This window comes from Arachis hypogaea, chromosome 4 (genome assembly GCF_003086295.3).
Source record: "Arachis hypogaea cultivar Tifrunner chromosome 4, arahy.Tifrunner.gnm2.J5K5, whole genome shotgun sequence".
Taxonomy (NCBI): Eukaryota; Viridiplantae; Streptophyta; class Magnoliopsida; order Fabales; family Fabaceae; genus Arachis; species Arachis hypogaea.
Genome location: NC_092039.1, coordinates 121,941,402 through 121,965,450, shown reverse-complemented (window position 1 = coordinate 121,965,450; position 24,049 = coordinate 121,941,402). Strand labels below are relative to the sequence as shown.

Sequence of the window (24,049 nt, the reverse complement as noted above, 5' to 3'; positions counted from 1 at the left end):
AACAAATTTTAAATATTTAATAATTATTTATTTTTATAATTTTAAAATTAAATATTAATTTTTAACTAGTTTTAATAAGTTAGACAAATATTTTTAAAATTATATATTAATTTTAAATATATTATATCAACTTGTTATTTCATGTTTTACATTTTATTGACAAATATCTAAATTAAAAATAATTTATAAGAATAATTTTTTCACTATTTTTTTAGAATATTGTATGATATCATTTTAAAAATTTTGAGATAAATAATAAATTACACATAAATTAAAACATAATTTATAAACACTGAGATATAAACAAGAATAAGAAGAAAGAGCATATATAATTATATATAGTCATGACATGAAACCTGCGATGATAGAAATTAAAAGGTGAAGTGAAATTACATTTATAGAAGAAAACATAATTATTTAAATGAAAAGTAATTATGATAATTAAGAGACTTGAAATGGAGAGCGATTTTTTAACTTAGAACACTCATAGATCTTCAATTTCGGCAAAGATGCAGAGATTATAATTCCTTTGCACACAATCTCTGACATAGACAATTCTATTAAATTACTCCTCCATCTTAATTCATGACAACAACAAAAAAGATTTACTGTTTATAAATTTAGTCCAATACAATACATAAATTCAGTTATAATTTTAGTTTTTATTATTATTTTATCTTTATTTATTCTTATCTTATCTTTATTTATTTTTATTTTTCATAGGCTAATGTTCGGTATATATATTTAGTTTTATCTTTGTAGTTTACGATTTCAATCAATCAACAATCCATAAATTTTTTTCATTTTTTCTTTTCTTTCATTATTTTTTCACAATTTTATTATCTTTGCGTATTCTTTATGTACTCTTTTCATTTTATTATGGTATCAGAGCTCTGTTCTCTGACTCTTCCTGAGCTCTGACATTTATGGATAAAAGCATCGTTGGCTCAATTTCCTTTATTATGCGCTAAGATTTCACAAAATACAAGTTAAAGCCTTTTCTCTGTAAAAAAATTATATGACATAAAACGCAACTTACACGTCTTTTGTGGCTCATCAGAGTTAGATATGGAGGATTTATCTTTGAATTATAAGCTTGCTGCAAAAAAATCAACTGAAGATAATTAATTTACAGTAAAAAAATATCAAAGTGAAGGAAATATTAGAGAGAAGAGGATAATTAGTTTATCTTTAGATAATGTGTACGCTTTTTTTGTCAATAGTAGATATTATTTGTTGTAATTTTTTTGATACTGTGAGTTAGATATGGAGAGCTTATCTCTGAATAATAAATTTGCTGCAAAAAAACTAAACAAAAATAATTAGTTTACGGTAAAAAAAATCAAGGCGAAGGAAAGATAGAAAGAAGAGATTAATTAGTTTATCTTTAGATAATGTGTACGTTTTTTTAATACTAGATGTTACTTCTTGTAATTTTTTTATACTGGGAGTACATAAGAATTACATAATATATAAGGTGTAATTATTCAACTAAGTATTTTTTAAGCGACTTTTCATTCTTTTTAAAATGAAAAGAATTATTTTTTTCTCTTTCATTCTCTTGTGATTTATCAAATCGTTAACTTCACAGTTGAATAGTTTAGAACATGGGTTTTTCTTCATAGTGTGGTAAATCAAATTGAAAAAGAATGAAAAATTCCTTAAAATGTATTTGTTGAGCTTTTACATTCTATATACCAAGGTTGCGAGAATCGGACCGGTCAATAAATCGGTGAGGTCACTAGTTCACTGGTTCGATCGAGGTTCAACCGGTTTAATTAAATATTAAATAAAATTATTAAAAAACTTAAAGTAATCTTAAGCATATAAATTCAATAATTTCTAACTTAATAAAATTTAATATTTCACATAATAAATTATCCATTACTTAAGATTAGAGGTTCACAAACAACTTCAAACATCAAAGTTTATAACTAAATAAAATATAAAACGTACATAATGACAAACCCATAATGTTCTACATTCAAAAGATACAATTACTAGTAAGTTTTCAACTAATCAACATCTTCAGTTACTTTGTTACAAACTTTAATTTGTCCAGGGGTTTTTGCAAGATGATATTTCATTCTATTTATCCCCCACCATTGTAAGTATTCAAGCAGAAAATACATGTATATTGAGCCTTGTTATTTTTGTCATACTTCACTATAAAATACTACCAAACTGGATCAGATTTATCTCTGGATGAACCAGTTTGAGAATCTTGAACAGCATTATCTTGTGGCTGTAGGTTACTTTGTGATTGTTCCATCTATAACAATCAGAAAATCAAAGACAAGAAATTAACTTCAGAAAACCATGAAAATAATGAAACAGCAAAAAATATTCATCATGATCATGATACTGTTTGTATATGCATGAATATATTGATGACGCAGAAGATTATATCAACATACATGTATATATTCATGAAGCAGCAAACAGAAGCAGTATAGAAAATTATATCAACATACAGGTATATATGAGCTTCATTTGGTCATGTATATGAAAGATAAATTTTGCTGCCTAGATAATTGACACTGTCAATAATATATGTAATTTGTTCATGCAACTATTTCAACTGATTCAGGTAAAATAAAAATTTCAAACTATTTCCATTCAGAAGCAACAAAAATATTCATGAAGCAGCAAACAGAAGCAGCAAACATAACAGGCAGCATAGAAAATCAAAAACAAAAATCAAGATCAGAACATATTCAGAAGCAGCAAACTGATTGAAAGGGTAATAAAAGTGTTCGAGACTCAACAAGACTTGAAAAACAGATTGAACCTGAAGCATATTTAACTGGATTCATATGTTATTTTTTTTAACTCAGATGCCCTGTTATTTTTTTTTTCAAACAAAACAGGCGAGCTCAGATTTCAGAAGGAAGCGAGTTCAAAATCAGGAAGAAGACAAGAACATAGTCTTACCGGCGAATGAGGAGGCGGGCTCGGCAAGCTCGGCGACGAGGAGACGGGCTCAATGCGATGGTGGTCGCGGCTGCTGTGGATTGGTTTGGGTGGCGAATGAGGAGCGCTGCTGCTGTGGATGGCTGTGGGTGGTGACTGAGGAGCGCTGCTGCTGTGGATGGCTATGGGTGGCTCGGTGGTTTCTGGAATCTAGAGCTTGGTGGGCGGTGGCAATGGTGGCCTTGGTGGGTGAGGGGGGAAGAAAGGGGAGATTAGCTGATTGGGGTAATGAGGGAAGAAAGTGGATTAGGGTTAGGTTTGGTTAACGGCTTAACGTGTACGCCATTCTTTTTTTTTTTTAAAGCCAAAACGACGTCGTTTGGCATCTGAATTTTCAAACCACTAAATCGCCAAAAAACCGGACAGTTCTTCCGATTTTCCGGTTAACTACTGGTTCGACCGATTTTTCTACTGGTTCTTTGCCATTTGGTTTTTGAGGTTACCCGGATCGGCCAGGTAACCGATTCTCGATTTTCCGGTTGAACCGACCGATCCGATTCGATTTTCAGAACCATGTTATATACTATATATTTTTTATGTACGCTCACTGTTAAAAAAATTACAATAAATAAACCTATATCTACTATTGATAAAAAATTAATCTAAAAAATAATTATTGTTTCTTCACAGTTCACATGTCTTCGACATATTGATATCGTTGTATATGATAGTAAGAAACTACACATAATTGGCTCAATTCCCTTTATGATGCACTAAGATTTCACAAAAATACAAGCTCATGCTTGATAAACACTAGATTAAAAAAAACAAACAATGCATAACATGTTATTTTTTATTAATCAAATTATTATAATTTAATTTAATTTTAAAAATAATTTAAAATTATAATTTCAATCTTATTACGTGCATGACACGAGTAATTACACTTGTTATAAGATGCAAGTTAGCTATGATGATTCAATGAAAACAGAAATATTAACAGTGAAAAAAAGAAAAAAAGGACCTAAAACACCAAGGTCATAGCCAAAAAGCGAGCCACCAAGGGATCCAACAACACAAGTGAAGGCGAAATAACGAGTGAATCTGTGCTCATAAAGATGAGCCCTTTTCGTAGGCCCTCTTTCTACCATTCCTCCTGTCATTTTTCTCTGTAAAAAAGTGGTTGTAACGGACACTCTTTTGTTCTCAAATACCAACGAGCAGAGTAGAATGAGAGTATGAGAGTCAATACAAATCCAGTTAAGGATGGGAGGAAAGTAAGGAAGTCAGCTCATCGGAGTTATATATGAAGACCTTTTCTTTGGATCATAAACTTACTGCAAGAAAAGAATGAACAAAAAATAATTAGTTTACCGTAAAAAAATCAAGATGCTTAGAGGGAAGAGGATAATTAGTTTATCTTTGGATCATGTGTACGTTTTTTTTGTAATTTCTTTTATAGCAGGAGTACATAAAGAGTATATAGTATATAAATTGTAATAACTCAATAAATAAATCTATGTTTATTATTGATAAAAAAAAATGTAAAGTGAAGGCGAAATAATGAGTGAATATGTGCTCATAAATATGAGTCATTTTCGTAGGCCCTCCTTCTACCATTCTTTCTGCCATTTTTCTCTGTGAAAAAGTAGTTGTGACGAACACTCTTTTGTTCTCAAATACCAATGAATAGAGTAGAATGAGAGTATGAGAGTTAGTACAAAGCCAGTTAAGGATGGGAGGAAAATAAAGAAGGTAGCTAATCGAAGTTAGATATGGAGACCTTGTGTTTGGACCAAAAACTTACTGCAAGAAAAGAATAAAACTGTAAAAAAATTCAATACGCTGAGAGGGAAGAGGATAACTAGTTTATCTTTGAATCATATGTACGTTTTTTTGTAATTTCTTTTATAGCAGAAGTACATAAAGAGTACATAGTATATAAAGTGTAATAACTCAACAAATAAACCTACGTTTACTATTAATAAAAAAATAATCTAAGAAATAGTTGTTGTTCCTTCATAATTCACATGTCTTCAACAAGGCTCCAACAACACAAGTGAACGCGAAATAATGAGTACATGCATCCCTGAATGTCGTCGGGTACTATTCACTTCCCCGCCATTCTTGTAACCGTCACCTGTAATCCGCGTTGGTGTGTCCGCACCCCTGAGTGGACGAGAAAGAAAGGAATTTTCGGAGACTTCGTTCCAGACCCAAAAGTCAACTTTCCTGTATGAGCATTCAGTACATGTATCAGTCTGTGGAAAGAAGAAGAGTGAAAGGATCACCACTATTGAGGATCTCTCCCCTAATCTTAGATAGGTTGTTTGAGGGTTTCGTTCATTGCTGTGCTTACACACTAGGCTACCCCTGTACTCATAAAAGATAAATCCTTTTTGTAGTTCTTCCTTCTACCATTCCTCCTGCCATTTTTCTCTGTAAAAAAGTGGTTGTGACGGACACTCTTTTGTTCTCAAACACCAAGGAGCAAAGTAAAATGAAAGTATGAGAGTCGGTACAAAGCCAGTTAAGGATGAGAGGAAAGTAAGGAAGTCAGCTCATCGGAGTTAGATATGAAGACCTTGTCTTTGGATAAACTTATTGTAAGAAAAGAATAAACAGAAGATAATTAGTTTAGCGTAAAAAAATCAAGACGCTTAGAGGAAAGAGGATAATTAGTTTATCTTTGGATCATGTGTACGTTTTATTTTGTAATTTCTTTTATAACGAGAGTACATAAAGAGTACATACTATATATAAAGAGTAATAACTCAACAAATAAATCTACATTTACTATTGATAAAAAAAATAATTTAAAAAATAGTTGTTGTTCCTTCATAATTCACATGTCTTCAGCAAATCGGTGTCGTTATATTATTTATATATAATAGTAAGAAACCAAACATCATTGCTCAATTTCCTTTATGATACAAGAAGATTTCACAAATATACAAACTAATGCTCATAAACACAACCCATATTACTGCAAAAAATAAAAAAAAATTGTATCAAGTAATTATAAAATCCAACTTACACTGTTTATGTGGCTTTTTCTAGATCATAAGTTTGCTGGAAGAAAAGAATCAATAGAAGATAATTAGTTTACCGTAGAAAAAAATCAAGACTCAAGGAAGGTCAGAGGAAAGAGGATAATTAATTTATCTTTGGATCATGTGTACGTTTTTTTATTGTCAATAGTAGATGTTACTTATAATTTTTTTATAATGGGAGTACATAAAGAGTACATAGTACAGTATATAAGATGTAATAATTCAATAAATATTTTTTTAAAAATTTTTTATATGAGAAAAACTTATTTTTCTGTCATTCAATTTCTTTTAAAAAATATTTATTAATTATTATACCTTCTATATTATATACTCTCATTATTAAAAATGTTACAACAAATAAATCTACATTTATTATTAATAAAAAAATAATCTAAAAACCAGTTACTATTCGTTCACAGTTCACACATCTTCAGCAAATCAATACTGTTATTTATAATTGCATCCCTATCTTTTGTTTTGTTTTATTTGTTCTAAATGAAAGAAAGATACCTATAACAGATATTCCAAATTCTTCTCTCTTTGTCATACACCTATATCCAACCATATTCTATTTTCTAGAATTATTATCTAACCATAGGATAGTGTTATGTAAATAAGTGATTTTTAATTATTTCACTTACTAATTGATCTAAAGTTCCTGCATTCATGTAATACTTACCGTTTTCATGATAAGTGTAGAAATCTTAAAGGAGATTTAGTGTTTATTAGTGCTTATATTTATTGTTTCTTCACAATTCACACATCTTCAGCAAATTGATATCGTTATTTATAATAGCATTTTTTTTTTTGTAAATAAAAGAGATATCTATAACAGTTATCGGAAAAGTATAGGGAGCCAATGGTCTAAGCGTACAATGTGTACAATGGAGGTTTAGGAAGTATTAGAGATATGATCATTAGTGTTACATTGTCCTGTCAGGTTACGCTTTTGAGATGAGTGGATTCATGATATGGTATTAGAGTTCTAGATCCGATAGGATGAGTGATTTTATGACATGAGATGTTTATTATTACTGGTATTCGGATGGTTATTCTGGATAGTGTGAGTGATGTTCATTTTATTCATGGACCAAAGGTTTAACCCATTGTACACATTGTACACTTAGGTCATTGGCTCCCTAGCACTACCCATAGTTATCACATTCTTTTATCTTTGCCATACGCCCACTAACTAATCTTTTTATATAACCTAATATGTGTTCTTTAATAATAATCTATTTTTTAGAATTATTATCTAACCATAGGGTAGTGTATGTAAATAAGTGATTTTTAACTAAATCTCTTACTAATTGATCCAAAGCCCTTGCACATTTTCTAGCCTACTTGTTCATGTAGTGCTTACAGTTTTCATGATAAGTGTAGAAATCTTGGAGGAGATTTAGTTCTTAGCGCTTACAGTTACTTAAGAAAATCTCATGTCTTATTTATTGAGTTATTACACTTTATATATTATGTACTCTTTATGTACTTTTACTATAAAAAAATTACAAGTAAACCTAAATTTATCATTGATAAAAAATTAATTTAGGTAACACCTTGAAGTAAGTTAGATGTTTTTTTCAAGAGTAGATGATACTTATAATTAGTTTATCTTTGGATTATGTTTATGGTTTTTTTTTCAATAGTAGATGTTACTTATAATTTTTTTATAGTGGGAGTACATAAGGAGTACATAATATATAAGGTTAAATAATTCAATAAATATGTTACTTATAATTTTTTTTATAATAGGAGTATATAAGGAGTACATAATATATAAGGTGTAATAACTCAACAAATATTTTTTAAAGGACTTTTGATATGAGAAAAACTTATTTTTCTGTCATTCAATTTCTTTTAAAAAATATTTGTTAATTATTATACCTTATATACTATATAGTCTCATTATTAAAAATGTTACAACAAGTAAGCCTACATTTACTATTGATAATAAATATCTTCTCAAAAATTTAAACTAATTTTAGGTTCACCAAGGATCGAATTATTGACCTTTCGTATCTAGAATTCTAATACAATGTCATGATACCACTCATCCCAAAAATTTCAGCTGATAAAAAAAGGTAATACGGTTATATTTCTAATACTCCCTAAACCTCAATTGTACATATTGTACAAATATTCTATTGACTTCTCGTACTCTTCCATGAAAGAAAGATACCTATAACAGTTATCCCATTCTTTTCTCTTTGCCATACACCCATATCCAACTATATTCTATTTTGGTGAATTTATTTTTTTACTTCTAACAACGAGCTACCTAGCTAACTAATATTTTTATATAACCTAATATGTGAGCTTGAATAACAATCTATTTTCTAGAGTTATTATCTAACCATAGGGTAGTGTTATGTAAATAAGTGATTCAATTAAGTCTCTTGCTAATTGATCCAAAGTCCCTGCACATCTTCTGGCCTATTTGATAAGTGTAAAAATCTTAAAGGAGATTTAGTGTTTATTAGTGTTTACACTTATTGTTTCTTCACAATTCACACATCTTTAACAAACCCATATTGTTATTTATAATAGCATCACTATATCCAATATTATCTTGGGAATAATACACTATTTTCCCTTGAAAAAATACCTTTCACAGAGAAATAAAATAGACACAATCACAACACAAGAATTTAACATGGAAACTTCAATTATTGGAGAAAAAACTACGGCCGTTGTCAAATGACAACCAGAAAATATCACTATGTGAAAATTGTTACAACATATAGACTTCTTTCTCTCTAACACCGGCACCCCAGTACACCCACACTCTCTCAAAGCAAATATTTAACTACACCTCACAACACTCTTTAATCAAAGAGTATAGAGGAAAAGAAAAGGCAGATACAAGTTTTAAGTGTTTCCGACTGGTGCAAAAAATATGGAGAACTTAGTCTCGTATTTATAGCCTAAGCCACCCACTCCATTTGCTATCCTAAGCAATGTGGGACTAATTCAACCAAATCCTAACAATCTCCACCTTGATTGAAATAGTCACACATCTTCAGCTTCCATAGTCAACACTGACAATTCTTTGCTGCCATTGTCTATACCGATAATCATAGTTCAGAGAACTATCATACTCCACCATGAAAGTATACTCACTTGGAATTAGACCACTCCAAGTATTTCGCCTTGGTACAGATCGAAACCTTGCTAAAAATTCATGGTGCAACTTCCAAATTGGCTTTTCTTGAAAGTTCTTCGGCCATCGACATAACTCCGCCACACATCTTGCATTTCAACGCCAACCAATGCCCGTGTGCAATTGTGGATCCGATTGCCACAACTTATCCTTATCCATGGCAGTGCGGCAATACCATGAGGATACTTCTTGTCTTCTACGCCTTGTGCAAACCTGATTGTATCAACACATCCTTGACTTGTATTTGCCACAAGCCAAAATTGATTCTTCCATCAAATTTCTCTATTTCAACCTTCACAGCACTTGAATATCCTGACATTGTTATAACCGTATACTGAAATGCAATCGTATACTGAAATAGTATAACTCAACTGTAGACCGTGCACTAGGAAGGGTTCCAGGAAAGAGAGGTGGGTCACAATGGACACACTTAAATACCAGGGTCTTTCCTTAGCCATAACATTTTCAAACTGTACTCTCACAGTGTCACACTGCCTTCCAGCAACAACAACAGCAACCAAAGATCAACCTCAAGCTACAGGACAAAATTCTTTTCTGATGTGGAAGGTCAGACTAGGCTGCAACCACAGAGCATACTAAGAATAAATCCCACCGAACCGAATAAATCTCACCGAACCGAAGCTCTGATACCACATGTTAGGAATAATACACCATTCCCCCTTGAGAAAATATATTTTACAGAGAAATAAAATAGGCACAATCACAACACAAGAATTTAACATGAAAACTCCAATTATTGGAGAAAAAACCACGGCCGTTGTCAAATGACAACAAGAGAATATCACTATGTGAAATACACCCACACTCTCTCAAAGAAAATATTTAACTACACCTCACAACACTCTCTAATCAAAGAGTATAGAGAAAAAGAAAAGTCAGATACAAGTTTTAAGTGTTTCCGACTGGTGCAAAAAATATGGAGAATTTAGCTTCATATTTATAGCCTAGGCCACCCACTCCATTTGCTATCCTAAACAATGTGAAACTAATTCAACTAAATCCTAACATATTATTCCATTTTGATGAATTTAGCATACTAACTAATCTTTTTATATAACCTAATGTGTTCTTTAATAACAATCTATTTTCTAGAATTATTATCTAACCATAGGGTAGTATATGTAAATAAGTGATTTTCAACTAAAACTCTTGCTAATTGGTCCAAAGCCCTTGCACATTTTTTGGCCTACTTGTTCATGTAGTTCTTACAGTTCCAATGATAAGTGTAAAAATCTTAGAGGAGATTTAGTTCTTAGTGCTTATAGTTACTTAAGAAAATCTCATGTCTTATTTGTTAAGTTATTACATTTTATATACTATGTACTTCTTATATATTTTTACTATAAAAAATTATAAGTAAACCTAAATTTATCATTGATAAAAAATTAATTTAGGTAACATCTTCAAGTAAGTTAGAATTGTACAAATTTAACCATTTTAACTTGAAAACATTAGTAGAAAAGGGATTTAGTGTTAGAATTTTGGTAGAAAAATATTTGTCGAATTATTACACCTTATATATTATATATTTTTGTTATAAAAAAATTACAATAAATAAACCTACATTTACGATTGATAAAAAATAATCTAAATAACAGTTACAATTTTTTCACAGTTCACACATTTTTAGCAAATTGATATCGTTATTTATAATAGTATCTCTATTGTTTCCATTATTTTTTTCTAAATTAAAGAGAGATACCTATAACACATATCCCATTCTTCTATCTTTGGCATACGCCCCTATCCAGCACTATTTTATTTTGGTGAACCCATTTTTCTACTTGAGCTAGCTAGCTAGCTAATCTTTTTATATAACCTAATATGTGTGCTTGAATAACAATATATTTTCTAGAGTTATTATCTAACTATAGGATAGTGTTATGTAAACAAATGATTTTTAATTAAGTCTCTTATTAATTGATCCAATGCTCTGAATATTTCCAGACCTACTTGTTCATGTAGTTCAATTGATATTTTTATTAGTAGTTTTCTGTGATAACTCTAGTCACTTTTAAGCTGTTTTTTTAATTAATAATTCTAATTGACAATTTTGATTCTAAAAATTAGAAAATGACCGTTTAAGAGAAGTCATCTTAATCCCAACTTCAAATTGGGTTAAGTACGTTTTCATTCACAATATCATTATACTTGTCCTCACACCTCTTTATGTGGATCGCTATTGTACTTGATCAACAAGTTATAGAAAACAAGTAACAAAGTTTAGCCGCACGTTTTGATCGTGTTGCATAATTTTTAACCAGACCAGGAAATTTGTCCAGCACAAGAATAAAACTTTCATACCATTTTAATATATATCATAGTTATGTAAAATTTAATTATTTTATATGTGTATGTTTGTTAAGAAAAAATAATATAAACTTTAATTTAACAAATAAGAAGATATATTGCATGTAAAAATCATTCTAATTAGACTACATATGATAGATATAGAAAATTCTATGGTACCGATAATGAAAATCACCGATGTTTATCACCTTACTATGACGGGTCCATTATTCCGTTTTTATTCTTTAAATACTAATTAATTACATATGTTTAAGTTGTTCTGTAATAAAGAAGAATTAGGTCACACGGGTTTGAGAGTTGGGGTTTGGTGTTAGGTACATTGGGTAGTTTTCACAAATATCTTTTAATCTAAATGCATTTTAATGTGGAGTCTTTGCTGGTCAAATTTATTCAAAAATAAAAAAATTTATGACACATTTAAATTGTCATTTATCTTCTAGATCACATGTGATTAATGGGATGAGATTATTTTTTCAAGATTCTGAATTTGATATTTTAGGAGATGAATTAATTTCTGATAGAGTTGATTATACTTTTAACTATGATGATATTTTTGGTGAGTTTGCTTTGATAAATTAATTTTTTTATGCTATTAGTCTTTGAATTGGTTTAGTATTTAACTTTTCTATTTGATATGCAAGCAACTTCTCAAACGCCTTAAACGCCAACCTTATGTCATCCCTATAGCCTTCACTTTGGCTTAATTAATTTACTCAAGGTTCACTCTAATTCAATACAAATAAGTCCATAATTGTCAATCAATTAAGGCCACAAAAATTATTTAAAAATAGTTAAATTTTTTTTATTTAATTGTAATTTAAATTTTAATTTAGCATAATTTAAAAATAGGGTCATAGAGTACTTCATATACACCACCCAAGAGGGAGTCTTTGAACTCTCCTTCCAGTCTCATCCTCTCTTTCTCTCTTTTATTTCCTTTCTTACACACTTTTATAAATATTTAGTTATAAGTCTCTAATTTTTAACATTAAAAAAAAAAGATCTATTACAGTTTAATAGATTAATTTATTTTATTTTTCATCTTTAATTTTTCTTTTATTATTTTTCTAAAAAGATCTTCGTTCTTTATTCCAAAAATTCAAATGTCTTGAAAGGGAATTAAATCTCACATGAATCCCATGAGAAATTGAAAGAGGATCATGGAATTGGAGATTGAAGATCTTTCTCCTAATTTTTATGAATTCGGGTTTGAAATTGACATGTGACAGATAATCAACTCATAACTTTATTCAAGACATTGTCAAGTGATCAAGCTAAGAGAAATTGAATTGCCAAATATTGGAATTCAATTACTTATGATTTGCCAAGAGATTAATGACTGCATGATTGAAGAGGAGATGAAAATTATTGATCCTAAAAATGCAACATCTCTTGATCCTAATGTTCTTTTCATTCTTAATTTTAGTTATTTACTTTTTTGCACTTTATTTTCTTACACTTTACTTTCTTTCACTTTATTTTCTTGTAATTTAAATTCCAAGTTATTTACATTTCCATCAGTTTACTTTCTTGTCATTTTGTTGCTTCATTTACTTCTTGTTCTTTAATTGCTCATCATTCAAAATTGAACCGTCTAATTAGAATAATTAATCAACCATTGTTTGTTTAATCCATTAATTCTCGTGAAATCGACACTCATTCACTATAAATTTTATTACTTGATACGACTTGGTGCACTTATCGGAATTCTACGGAATATTATTTTGTAAATTCTGTACTAGTGGAGGAATGAGAAAAGCTGAAAAAATCCTTATGTTGTTTTTGTTGTATCCAAAAAAAATGAATTTTTGAAGAAGGAGGTATTGTTCTTTGTTACGAAGAAATCAGAATAGATAGAAAGAGACATGGCATGAACCTCAGAGATGACAGAAGAGAGGAAACAATGCGGAGAAGAAGCAAAAAATAAAAGGTCACATTGGTGGAGCAGAGGAGCAGCAAAAAGAGGTGAAGGCAAAAACAAAGAGAAGAACGCCAAAGTCAGAAAAGAGAGGTATTGTGCAAAGGTGAAAGAAGACTTTGAGAAGTATATGATACACTCTCTGAAAGATGGGAGAAGTTTGATATTTTACCATTGAATAATGTAGTTGAAAATAGTCATATATCATTAATGTTGCAGATTTTCAGTTGAATTAAATAACATATGTAATGGTAGAACTTTTCAAGAAATGAAAACTTGAATGGGGAGGAAGACATGTAGCAGAAAAGAGGGGTCATAGAACCGGAAGTTAAGATATTAAATAAGGATATTTGGAGTTTACTTTTTAGTACTTAGTGTTTAGAGTTTGAAGTTTAGGTTAGTTTTTAGTAGTAAAAATATGGGGTTTAATTTTTTTAGGTTATGATTTAGAATTTAAGATTTAGGATTTAATATTTATATAGTTTATTTATGAATAATGGTCTAAGATTTATATAATAAAATATATAATTATTTTTTAATAATTTTTTAAATAAATCAGTTAAAATTTAACATTGATAATATTGTTGTGATAAGGATGAAAGATAAGGTGGATGACCATCATTAATATGGGCATTTGATTTTAATACTGAATGACTTAACTTCTCAAGGCAAATCAAATTAATGAAGTTGAAAAATATAAAGCTTCTTTACCTATAAGGGCTCCGCTACACATACAAACAAATAACGCATACAATCCTTACAAGTTGGCCCAACTCAGGTTTAATCCACGCGCACTCCCTCCCTTTAAATGGAGCGTCAATTTCACGCGCGTCACTCGAATGATTACGCTTCGAAAAAACCGCTCGTTATGGCTCACTCTTCCTCTTCTCCTTCAAAGATAACACAAATCCTCAAGTTTCGAGCAACATTCCAAACTGAAGAGACATTTGAACTCGTCGCGAATAATAGCAGAAACCATCAACAAAATATTATTCAAGGTACGTTATTGTTTTACTCATCTTGTACATTTTTCACATTTCTGTTTCTGATTTCGAAATCGAAGAACTATGTTTTACTGTTCTTCTATGTTCTTCTAGGTTTTATTGATCTTTTTGTTCTAAGAAATTGAACACATGGTGTAAATATATTTGATCCAACTATAAGTAAATTTTTTTTCCATAATTAAACTCTCTCTGGTGTATTCAAAATGTCTGATTTACAGGTACTATAATATGAAGTGGTGATCCAGATAGATTGGAACCCATATATGACGGTCTGCATAGAGATCTGCATAATACACCCAAACACAGACTATAAATACACCCGATAAAAAATTAAATTTACACCTCTGCTGCAGATTTTAACCCAACACTACCTGAAAGCCACTTGTTGTCCACAAGACCAAAATTAATTAAACTCTCTCTGGTGTATTCAAAATGTCTGATTTACAGGTACTATAATATGAAGTGGTGATCCAGATAGATTGGAACCCATATATGACGGTCTGCATAGAGAACTGCATAATACACCCAAACACAGACTATAAATACAGCCGATAAAAAATTAAATTTACACCCCTGCTGCAGATTTTAACCCAACACTACCTGAAAGCCACTTGTTGTCCACAAGACCAAAATTAATTAAACTCTCTCTGGTGTATTCAAAATGTCTGATTTACAGGTACTATAATATGAAGTGGTGATCCAGATAGATTGGAACCCATATATGACGGTCTGCATAGAGATCTGCATAATACACCCAAACACAGACTATAAATACACCCGATAAAAAATTAAATTTACACCCCTGCTGCAGATTTTAACCCAACACTACCTGAAAGCCACTTGTTGTCCACAAGACCAAAATTAATTAAACTCTCTCTGGTGTATTCAAAATTTCTGATTTACAGGTACTATAATATGAAGTGGTGATTCAGATAGATTGGAACCCATATATGACGGTCTGCATAGAGATCTGCATAATACACCCAAACACAGACTATAAATACACCCGATAAAAAATTAAATTTACACCCCTGCTGCAGATTTTAACCCAACACTACCTGAAAGCCACTTGTTGTCCACAAGACCAAAATTAATTAAACTCTCTCTGGTGTATTCAAAATTTCTGATTTACAGGTACTATAATATGAAGTGGTGATCCAGATAGATTGGAACCCATATATGACGGTCTGCATAGAGATCTGCATAATACACCCAAACACAGACTATAAATACACCCGATAAAAAATTAAATTTACACCCCTGCTGCAGATTTTAACCCAACACTACCTGAAAGCCACTTGTTGTCCACAAGACCAAAATTAATTAAACTCTCTCTGGTGTATTCAAAATTTCTGATTTACAGGTACTATAATATGAAGTGGTGATCCAGATAGATTGGAACCCATATATGACGGTCTGCATAGAGATCTGCATAATACACCCAAACACAGACTATAAATACACCCGATAAAAAATTAAATTTACACCCCTGCTGCAGATTTTAACCCAACACTACCTGAAAGCCACTTGTTGTCCACAAGACCAAAATTAATTAAACTCTCTCTGGTGTATTCAAAATTTCTGATTTACAGGTACTATAATATGAAGTGGTGATCCAGATAGATTGGAACCCATATATGACGGTCTGCATAGAGATCTGCATAATACACCCAAACACAGACTATAAATACACCCGATAAAAAATTAAATTTACACCCCTGCTGCAGATTTTAACCCAACACTACCTGAAAGCCACTTGTTGTCCACAAGACCAAAATTAATTAAACTCTCTCTGGTGTATTCAAAATTTCTGATTTACAGGTACTATAATATGAAGTGGTGATCCAGATAGATTGGAACCCATATATGACGGTCTGCATAGAGATCTGCATAATACACCCAAACACAAACTATAAATACACCCGATAAAAAATTAAATTTACACCTCTACTGCAGATTTTAACCCAACACTACATGAAAGCCACTTGTTGTCCACAAGACCAAAGTTTAGCAGAAAATCATTCCAATTCCTATCAAATGAGTCTTTGCTATGAGAGTTTCATTTTCCCTCTCTGCTACATGTAATCAATTGATTCTTAATCTCGTTTTCCTTTCTATTTGTGCTCCGAACTCTTGTAGAAAAACCTACAACCTTGGTATAGTTCCTGTAAAATTTTCCAGCATCTTCAAGGGTGGTAAAGGTCATTCCAACCTTCGGAACAAACTGGTCATCAACAACAGAGATGTTGCAGAATACACCATGTCAAAAACTATAAATACACCATGTCAAAACGAAGCTGGAGTTACAGAGAGAAAAGCTAACGTCAATGACGAAGAACAAACCAATGAGAAAGGAGAGGAAAAGAACGATCGAAAAACCAGGGGAAGACGCGCGAGAAGAAGAACGATGAAATTTGAAAAGAAAGAAAACAAAGAAGGAAACAAATCTTTTAAATTTGGTAGTTATACAAACGCGGGATCTTTGTATAGCGCGTGTAAGTGACGTAGGAGTTGCAGCGCGTTTTAGTGGATTAGGCGTTAATGAACTTGTAATAGTTACAAGCCCTAATCGCTTGTATACTAAGCTTTTCTCTACCTATAAATAGAGAAGCAATAAACAATTCTCTCTCTTTTCGTTGCAATACTTCTTTCTCTTTATATTTCTTTATTTTATATTTATTACATCTTCTTTATTTATTTAGTTATTTTATAACAAATATAAACCTTTTTGTTATTATTATCTCATACTAGATATAGTTATTTTTAAATTCATTATCTGTATTTAATTTTAAATTATATTCTATATTTTTAATGTCAGTGTTTTTAATATAAAAATATTTTTATTATCCATATAAATCAATTTTTCATTACCTTGATTTTTATGTTAATTAGTTTTAAATTTTTATATCATCTATGTTTAAAGACAAAATTAAAACCATAATCAAATATCAAATATTTAAAACTTAAACAAATAAAATTCAATAGCTATATTGAAATAGATTAAAATAGATCGAATTTTTTATGTTAATTTATCTAATAAATATGGCAAGTTAAATATGTGTAGTTTTTGTGTTATATAATTTTTAAAGTACGCAATAATCTTTAGCAAAGAACACTTTAGGGTTCGCCAGTTAAAAACAAAAATTTTGTATAATTCTTTTATTGTCTTGTATATTTGTAATTTTTTTAGTTTTATTATACGACTTTTTATGATGATATGTTTGTCATAAGTTATGACTTTAACTTTTAATTATTTCTATGTTTTTGGTTAGCATTTATAGTGATTAGTTTAGTGATAAAAATTTAAGGGTTCATCAGTTGATAACAATGGTTTGTATAATTCTTTTACTACTTTGTACATTTTTAGTATTTTCAACTTCATTTTACGATTTTTTTTGTATGTATATGTGATATATTTCTCATAAGTTACAGTTTAACATTTAGGTATTTCTGAATTCTCAGTTATCATTTACAGTGGTTAGCTTAGTATAATAAAAACTTAAAGGATTATCAGTTGAGATAAAAAAAATTGTTCCATTTCATATAGTAACTTAGGATATAACCATAAATAACTATTCTCTCTATTTATTAATGTATATAATTTAATATATATTTTACTACAAATCGTATACTTCTAGTTTTAATTCTTTAGTTAAAAAATTATAGATTCTTTGTTAATTTGTAATAATTTTTAATATTATTATTTTGTAAATTTCTTAAGTTATACCATTTTTAAAAAATTATTCAATAATTTTTTAGATAAATTATTTATTTTGTTAATATGATTTAGCTAATTTTTTAACTATGTCACTAAATCCAACTTTTATAGTGCAACTAATAATTGTATTTTTTTTTTACAAATATTATATAAAATATTGTTTACGGTATATTAACTTAAGATATAAGTATAAAGTATTTTTTACAAGTAGGATATACAATCAATAATTAAATATACTAAAAGAAGCAAGTTTCATTAGTATTTACGGTGGTTAGCATAGCAATTAAAATTTTAGGGTTTACCCATTGAAAATAGGTTGTATATTTGTAAGTCTTTCGACTTCATTGAATGACTTCTCGCTGTGATATGTTTCTCATACCTTATGACTTTAATTTTTAGTTATTTCTTAATTCTTGGTTAGTGTTTACGATAGTTATCTTAGCAATGAAAATTTAAGAATTCATCAATTGAGAGCAAAAATTTATTTTATTCTTTCATTGATTCGTATAGAAACTTAAAATGTAGCCATAAATATGGCAAATTAAATATGTACAAGTAATAAGTCGTGCTGTAAACTCCGTTAAATTATTAAATAATTAGTTAATAAATTAAATTTTAATAAAAAAAATTAGAAATGTAAATTTTACATTAAATTAGGATAGAACTCATTAAAACGAAAATTTTGACACTAAATTTAAAAAATTTGGCCTAAGATTAAACCGAACAGACCAAACTAATCGAACCGATCCAAAATGAGCCCAAAGATCCAATCCAATCCTTATTTGAAGAACCCTGCTTCCCTTTCCCCTTTTCTTCAATTCACGCTGCAACATTGAAGAGGAGGAAGGGAAGGATCTCAAACCCTTATACCAAATTCAAACCACCACAACTTTTCACTTTGAGTTTCGATCGCTGCACTGTTTGTGGCCACGCGACCATCGCAACGAGCTCTACGATTTTATCGGAACAATTTCATAGGTAAGCCACTCTCTCACCCTAATTGCTCTATCCCTTCCTATTTTCGAAATTCATTAAGGTGGTGTTGAGATTTCGTTGGCTTTGGTATTTTAGATTCAATCTAGCTCGTGGAACTCATTGGGTTTGGTCCGTTTGATCTGTGGGTACGGTAAAGATCCTCAACCCTAGTTAATTTTTTGAATTTGGGTATTGGGTATTGAATTTGTGTATGGATATGTGAAAAATGTGAACTTAGGTATTTATGCATATATTAGAACTTGATTTTGGACATTTGAGGCTTGGTGGATGATTAGTATCAATGCTTTGGTAATTTTTAGACTTATGGAGCTGTGTTGGCTTTGGTAATTTGCCTTGGACAATACGTGAAAATTAGTCAAGATATGATTTAAGTTTCTCGTATTTAATATATAATATTATATGAAAACTTTGACTAGAAGACCTTAGATTAGGTTGGATGATTAAGCATGTTGAATGTATAGTGCTTGTGATAATGATTGTTGATATGAGTTGAATATATGTTGGTGACTATAGTTATAGTAGAAATATAATGCTATACGGTGTACTGATAAGTGGTTGACAAGTTGGTTATATTGACCTTGTATATACGAATGTTAATAACATTGTTGGTTAAGATGAGACATTTAAGTGTGAATGTGCGTAACATTAAAGTATGATTGATGTGTGGAGATTTTAGTGTTATTTTGGTATGTTATGGTATGTTGTTGTGTTGATGGATATAGATATGGTAAGTTGAATTGAGTTTGAGTTTTAATGAAAATTGGTTTTGAGGTTTTTATGAAAAAATTGGTTTTTGGCCGAACTTCGGTGAGTCATAACTTGGTTTTCGGACCCCCAAATGATTTTAAACTTGTTTTATATGAAAATTGGGTCCGTGAAGTTTATGTCGTTCAAAGAACGGATGAAAAATATTTTAAAATAAAAAAGTTATGTGTGTCGAAAGTTTGAGGTTTTAAATTGAAATTCTGCAGATTTCAGACTTAGCCAAATTTTTTGCTAAAAAGCCTTGCATGCATCTGCATACACCCTTATACCCATTAATTACATTCTGTTTGGTACCTATGTGCATAGCACAAAAAGAAAAGGGTGTTTCGCGTATGCATACAGGAGCTATACGCATGCGTTCAATTCTGTCCAGCGTACATACGTACGCGGACAAGTGCATGCGTACGTGTCTTGGCCAGTGACGGATCCAGAAAATTTTGGTAGTGGGGACAAAATTTATATAACATTATAATTATTTTTATAATAAAAATAATATATGTATATAAAAAATTAAATATTAAATTATTTATTAATTATTATATATCTGTGTATAAATATGTATTGTTTAACTTATTTTTAATGTGTATTTTATATTTTAATATATATTTTATACAAATAATTATTTTTTATGTACATATAACATAATTATTGTTATGATTATATTTTATTATTGTAAAATATGATTAGCCTTCAAAATATCTAATATATAAATTACAATACTAAAATAGTAATTTAAATAATAATATATAATTTAAATTTCTATTATTTTAGGTTTTATATTTTAAAAAATTAAATAATTTTTCTGTTAACTACCATCAAAATTTCTCTCTTTTTATATATATTACTAAATAATTATTTAAAAATTCACTTCCTAACACAATTAGAAGTCGACTCTTATTTATATTTATAGTTAAAAAAGTTCTTTCAATTAATACAGTTGTTATGAAAAAATTAAAGCTAATTTGAAAATAAGATAAATAATATTCTTTTAAGTTGATTTTTAAAAAAGAACACTAATTTCGTTTAAATTTGAGAATTGATCATTCTAAGTTTTAACGAATTTCTAATATAAAATTTTTAAATTGACGATTAAGTACAAAAAGTTGAGTAAAAATTTATTGTGGGGTCAAATTTAATAATCTAATGGGGGCAAATAAATATTATTATCATATACTACTCAAAAAAATTCCAAATTGTAGTGGGGGCGCTTGCCCCCACAACAATGTATGTAGAACCGTCCCTGGTCTTGGCTAAAAAGAGGTCAATGTGTACGCATATATGTGTATGCGTACACATACTCCTGTTTCAGCAGATCATTATTTTGTGTTTTCGAAACCAATTTGACCTCCTAAACCTCTATTTTCATATTGTTAATTCTAAACTTGGTTAAAAAGCTTAACAACGAGATGGAGTTAGGAAATTAAGGTAACTTGGGGATCGGAAGAAGTAAAGGTTAAAAATGGTGAATCATATAAGAATGAGGTGTATGCTTAAATGATTTATGATGCCAAGGCTTGAATGATTAATTTCTACAATTACTCTAAAATGTATGAGGCTTACACATTTAATTTATCTGAGATACGAGTTTTCCTGGATAAAATGTCGTGGCTTGCCACCACGTGTTTCAGGTTGAGACTCAATACTCTGTTGATCCTGCGACGTAAGATATAACCGGACACTCTAAATTCCCGGGAAGATTAACCCCCATTGAGCAATTTATAATATGAGAAAAAGCTATGTATAGACTCTTGAGGATGCGCGTCGGGGGACAGTCCAAAGGTTTAGCAGCTGGACTTGTCGGGTTGACTTGATAACCGACAGATGAGACTCATCAGCCGTTGGACAGGCATGCATCATGTACATATTACTTGAATTACTTATTTGTGCATTAACTGGGTGTGCCTAAATGTACTTGCTATGTTAATTAATTGTATAATTGTTATCTGCAGTACTTGCACTCTACTTGTGTTTGTCTTTATCTGCTTGAGTGTCTGTGATATGTTATTGGAGATGGAGGAATGGAGGAAAAGCAGAAAGATTTAGAGTTAAGGTTAAGTTTAAGTTAGATTTAGATTTCCTTAGAAGACCATCTTTTATGGTTTCTATTTTATACTTTTAAGATTTTTAATTTGAGTGTCGGCGTTCTAGGATTGTCTTTGGCATTCCCAAGACCTTATATATTATGTGCATGACACCTTTACCATGTTGAGAACCTCTGGTTCTCACCCCATACTGTGTTCTTGTTTTTCAGATGCAGGTCGAGAGGCACCTCGTTAGGCGTCTGGACTTTTGAAACGGAGTGGTTTCTGGGTTCCTTTTTGTTGTATAGTTCATATGTATATATACTTAGCTTTCTCTTTGAATGACTTGTTTATTTTGATCTTCTTAGAGGTTTATGGAGAGTTAGGGTTTTATCTATGTATTTTGGGTTTTTGGGATATGTATATATGTATGTAAATATTCTCTAGCCAGCCTTGGCTTCGCAGCCTGAGTTAGGAGCTAGTTATTCTGTATCCTTGACTCTCTATTCTCACTTTTATTTATTTATACCTATGATCCTTAGGTTTCTTCGCACGCAAGTAATCCCATTTCATGAGCGTTGCGCTTTTATTTTTGCGATTTTTGTTTCACCTGTTTTTCAAGGCTCCTAGCTACTTATTATATTCTTTCTGTATGTATATATTGTTTTAAAGACCATAATACCACATCACCTCTGTTTTACGGCTTAAGTGTAAAGCTCTGTGTGGTAGGGTGTTACACGTAAACTCAATCATTGTCATTTTTTTTATTCTATACAAATTGAATTGTCAAAATTTTCTATTGAAGCAATTTTCTATTATTTTTGGATCCTCTTTTTATTTTAATTTAGTGTGAAATTTCTAATGATATAAATTTTTGTTCATTGTGATACGGGAATATGCTGAGTTTCTAGATGATCTGCTATTCATCTTTTATTGTTGAAATAAATTTTTATTTTGTTAAAATGATCTATTGTTCACTTCAAGATTTTCTAGTTCTTTAAAATTTTTGTTTCATTCATTCATTTTTTTAAAGGAACTCAACTACAAATAGAATGAAAAACATAACCTCAAAAAAAAAAAGAGCAGATTTGAGTGTTTAATTCACTATATATGATTTAGAGTTTAAGATTTAGAAGTTAGTGTTTAGATTTTTTTTTTTTTAGGTCTTAGGATAATAGGATTTACAGGTTAGGGTTTATATTTTATGTTTAGGGCTTAATGTTTAGATTTTATAGTTTGAAATGTAGGATTAATTTTTATCTACTAGGGTTTGAAGTTTTGTTTTCTCGAAGTTAGGATTTAGGATTTAGAACTTATTGTTTATTGTTTATAATTTAGGATTTACGATCTACGGATTTATATAATAAAATATATAATTATCTTTCTATAAGTGTCTAATTTAGCAATTATATTTTTGTGTTTAAGTTTAAGATTTAGCGTTAAGTGAGTTTTTTATTGTTTATGATTTATAATTTAGGGTGTAAGAATTTTGGTTTGTGTTTGATAGTTTCATTGTTATAGTTGAGTTAATTTTTTAGGGTATATGGTTTTGGATTTATTGTGTATTTTATGTGTTTATCTTTTATTACTATAACTTTGTTTTCTCTAATTTTATTCTTATTAATAAAACTCAACTGGTTTATATTGTTAAAAGTGACATATGTTATCCTTTAATTATTCTTTAATTAATATTTTCAAATTAGGTAATAATATTTAGCTTTTTTTGAAATATGTAGTTATTTTTTATTGTATAAAATAATTTATTTTTTACATTAAAATTATGATTATATGAAAAATATTATTATTCATCCAAAATATAATTTTTAGCGACTCAGTATTATTTTATAATTTGTTATTAATATTTGTATTTTATAATTTTTTTTGGCTTATTTAAATTTGGTGGACAAATGTTTAATTCTTCCAATATTTTTGAGTTAAGGTTTACGGTTTATTGTTTGTATTTTTAGTGTTATATTATTATGCTGTTATTTATAATTTATATATATATATATATATGTATGTATGTTAGACAAAATATAATTTTTATAAGAAAATTATAAAAAATAATAATTAGTTACTTGGTAATGTTTTTATATATAATATTTATATCTATTTTAAATTAAATTAGATTATTTGGCAGTTGGCTATTTATTTAATTTTTGAAATTCAC

General features: G+C 29.7%; 1 long non-coding RNA gene across 1 annotated transcript; it reads right to left on the bottom strand.

Moving 5' to 3' along the window:
- Nucleotides 1-1,863: 1,863 nt before the first annotated feature.
- Nucleotides 1,864-3,237, bottom strand: LOC140184359 (uncharacterized). Its single transcript, XR_011880817.1, has 2 exons — nucleotides 2,935-3,237; nucleotides 1,864-2,272 (listed from the first exon to the last, which is right to left on the bottom strand). It is a non-coding gene; the product is annotated as an uncharacterized lncRNA (long non-coding RNA).
- Between the last annotated feature and the right edge of the window lie 20,812 nt (nucleotides 3,238-24,049).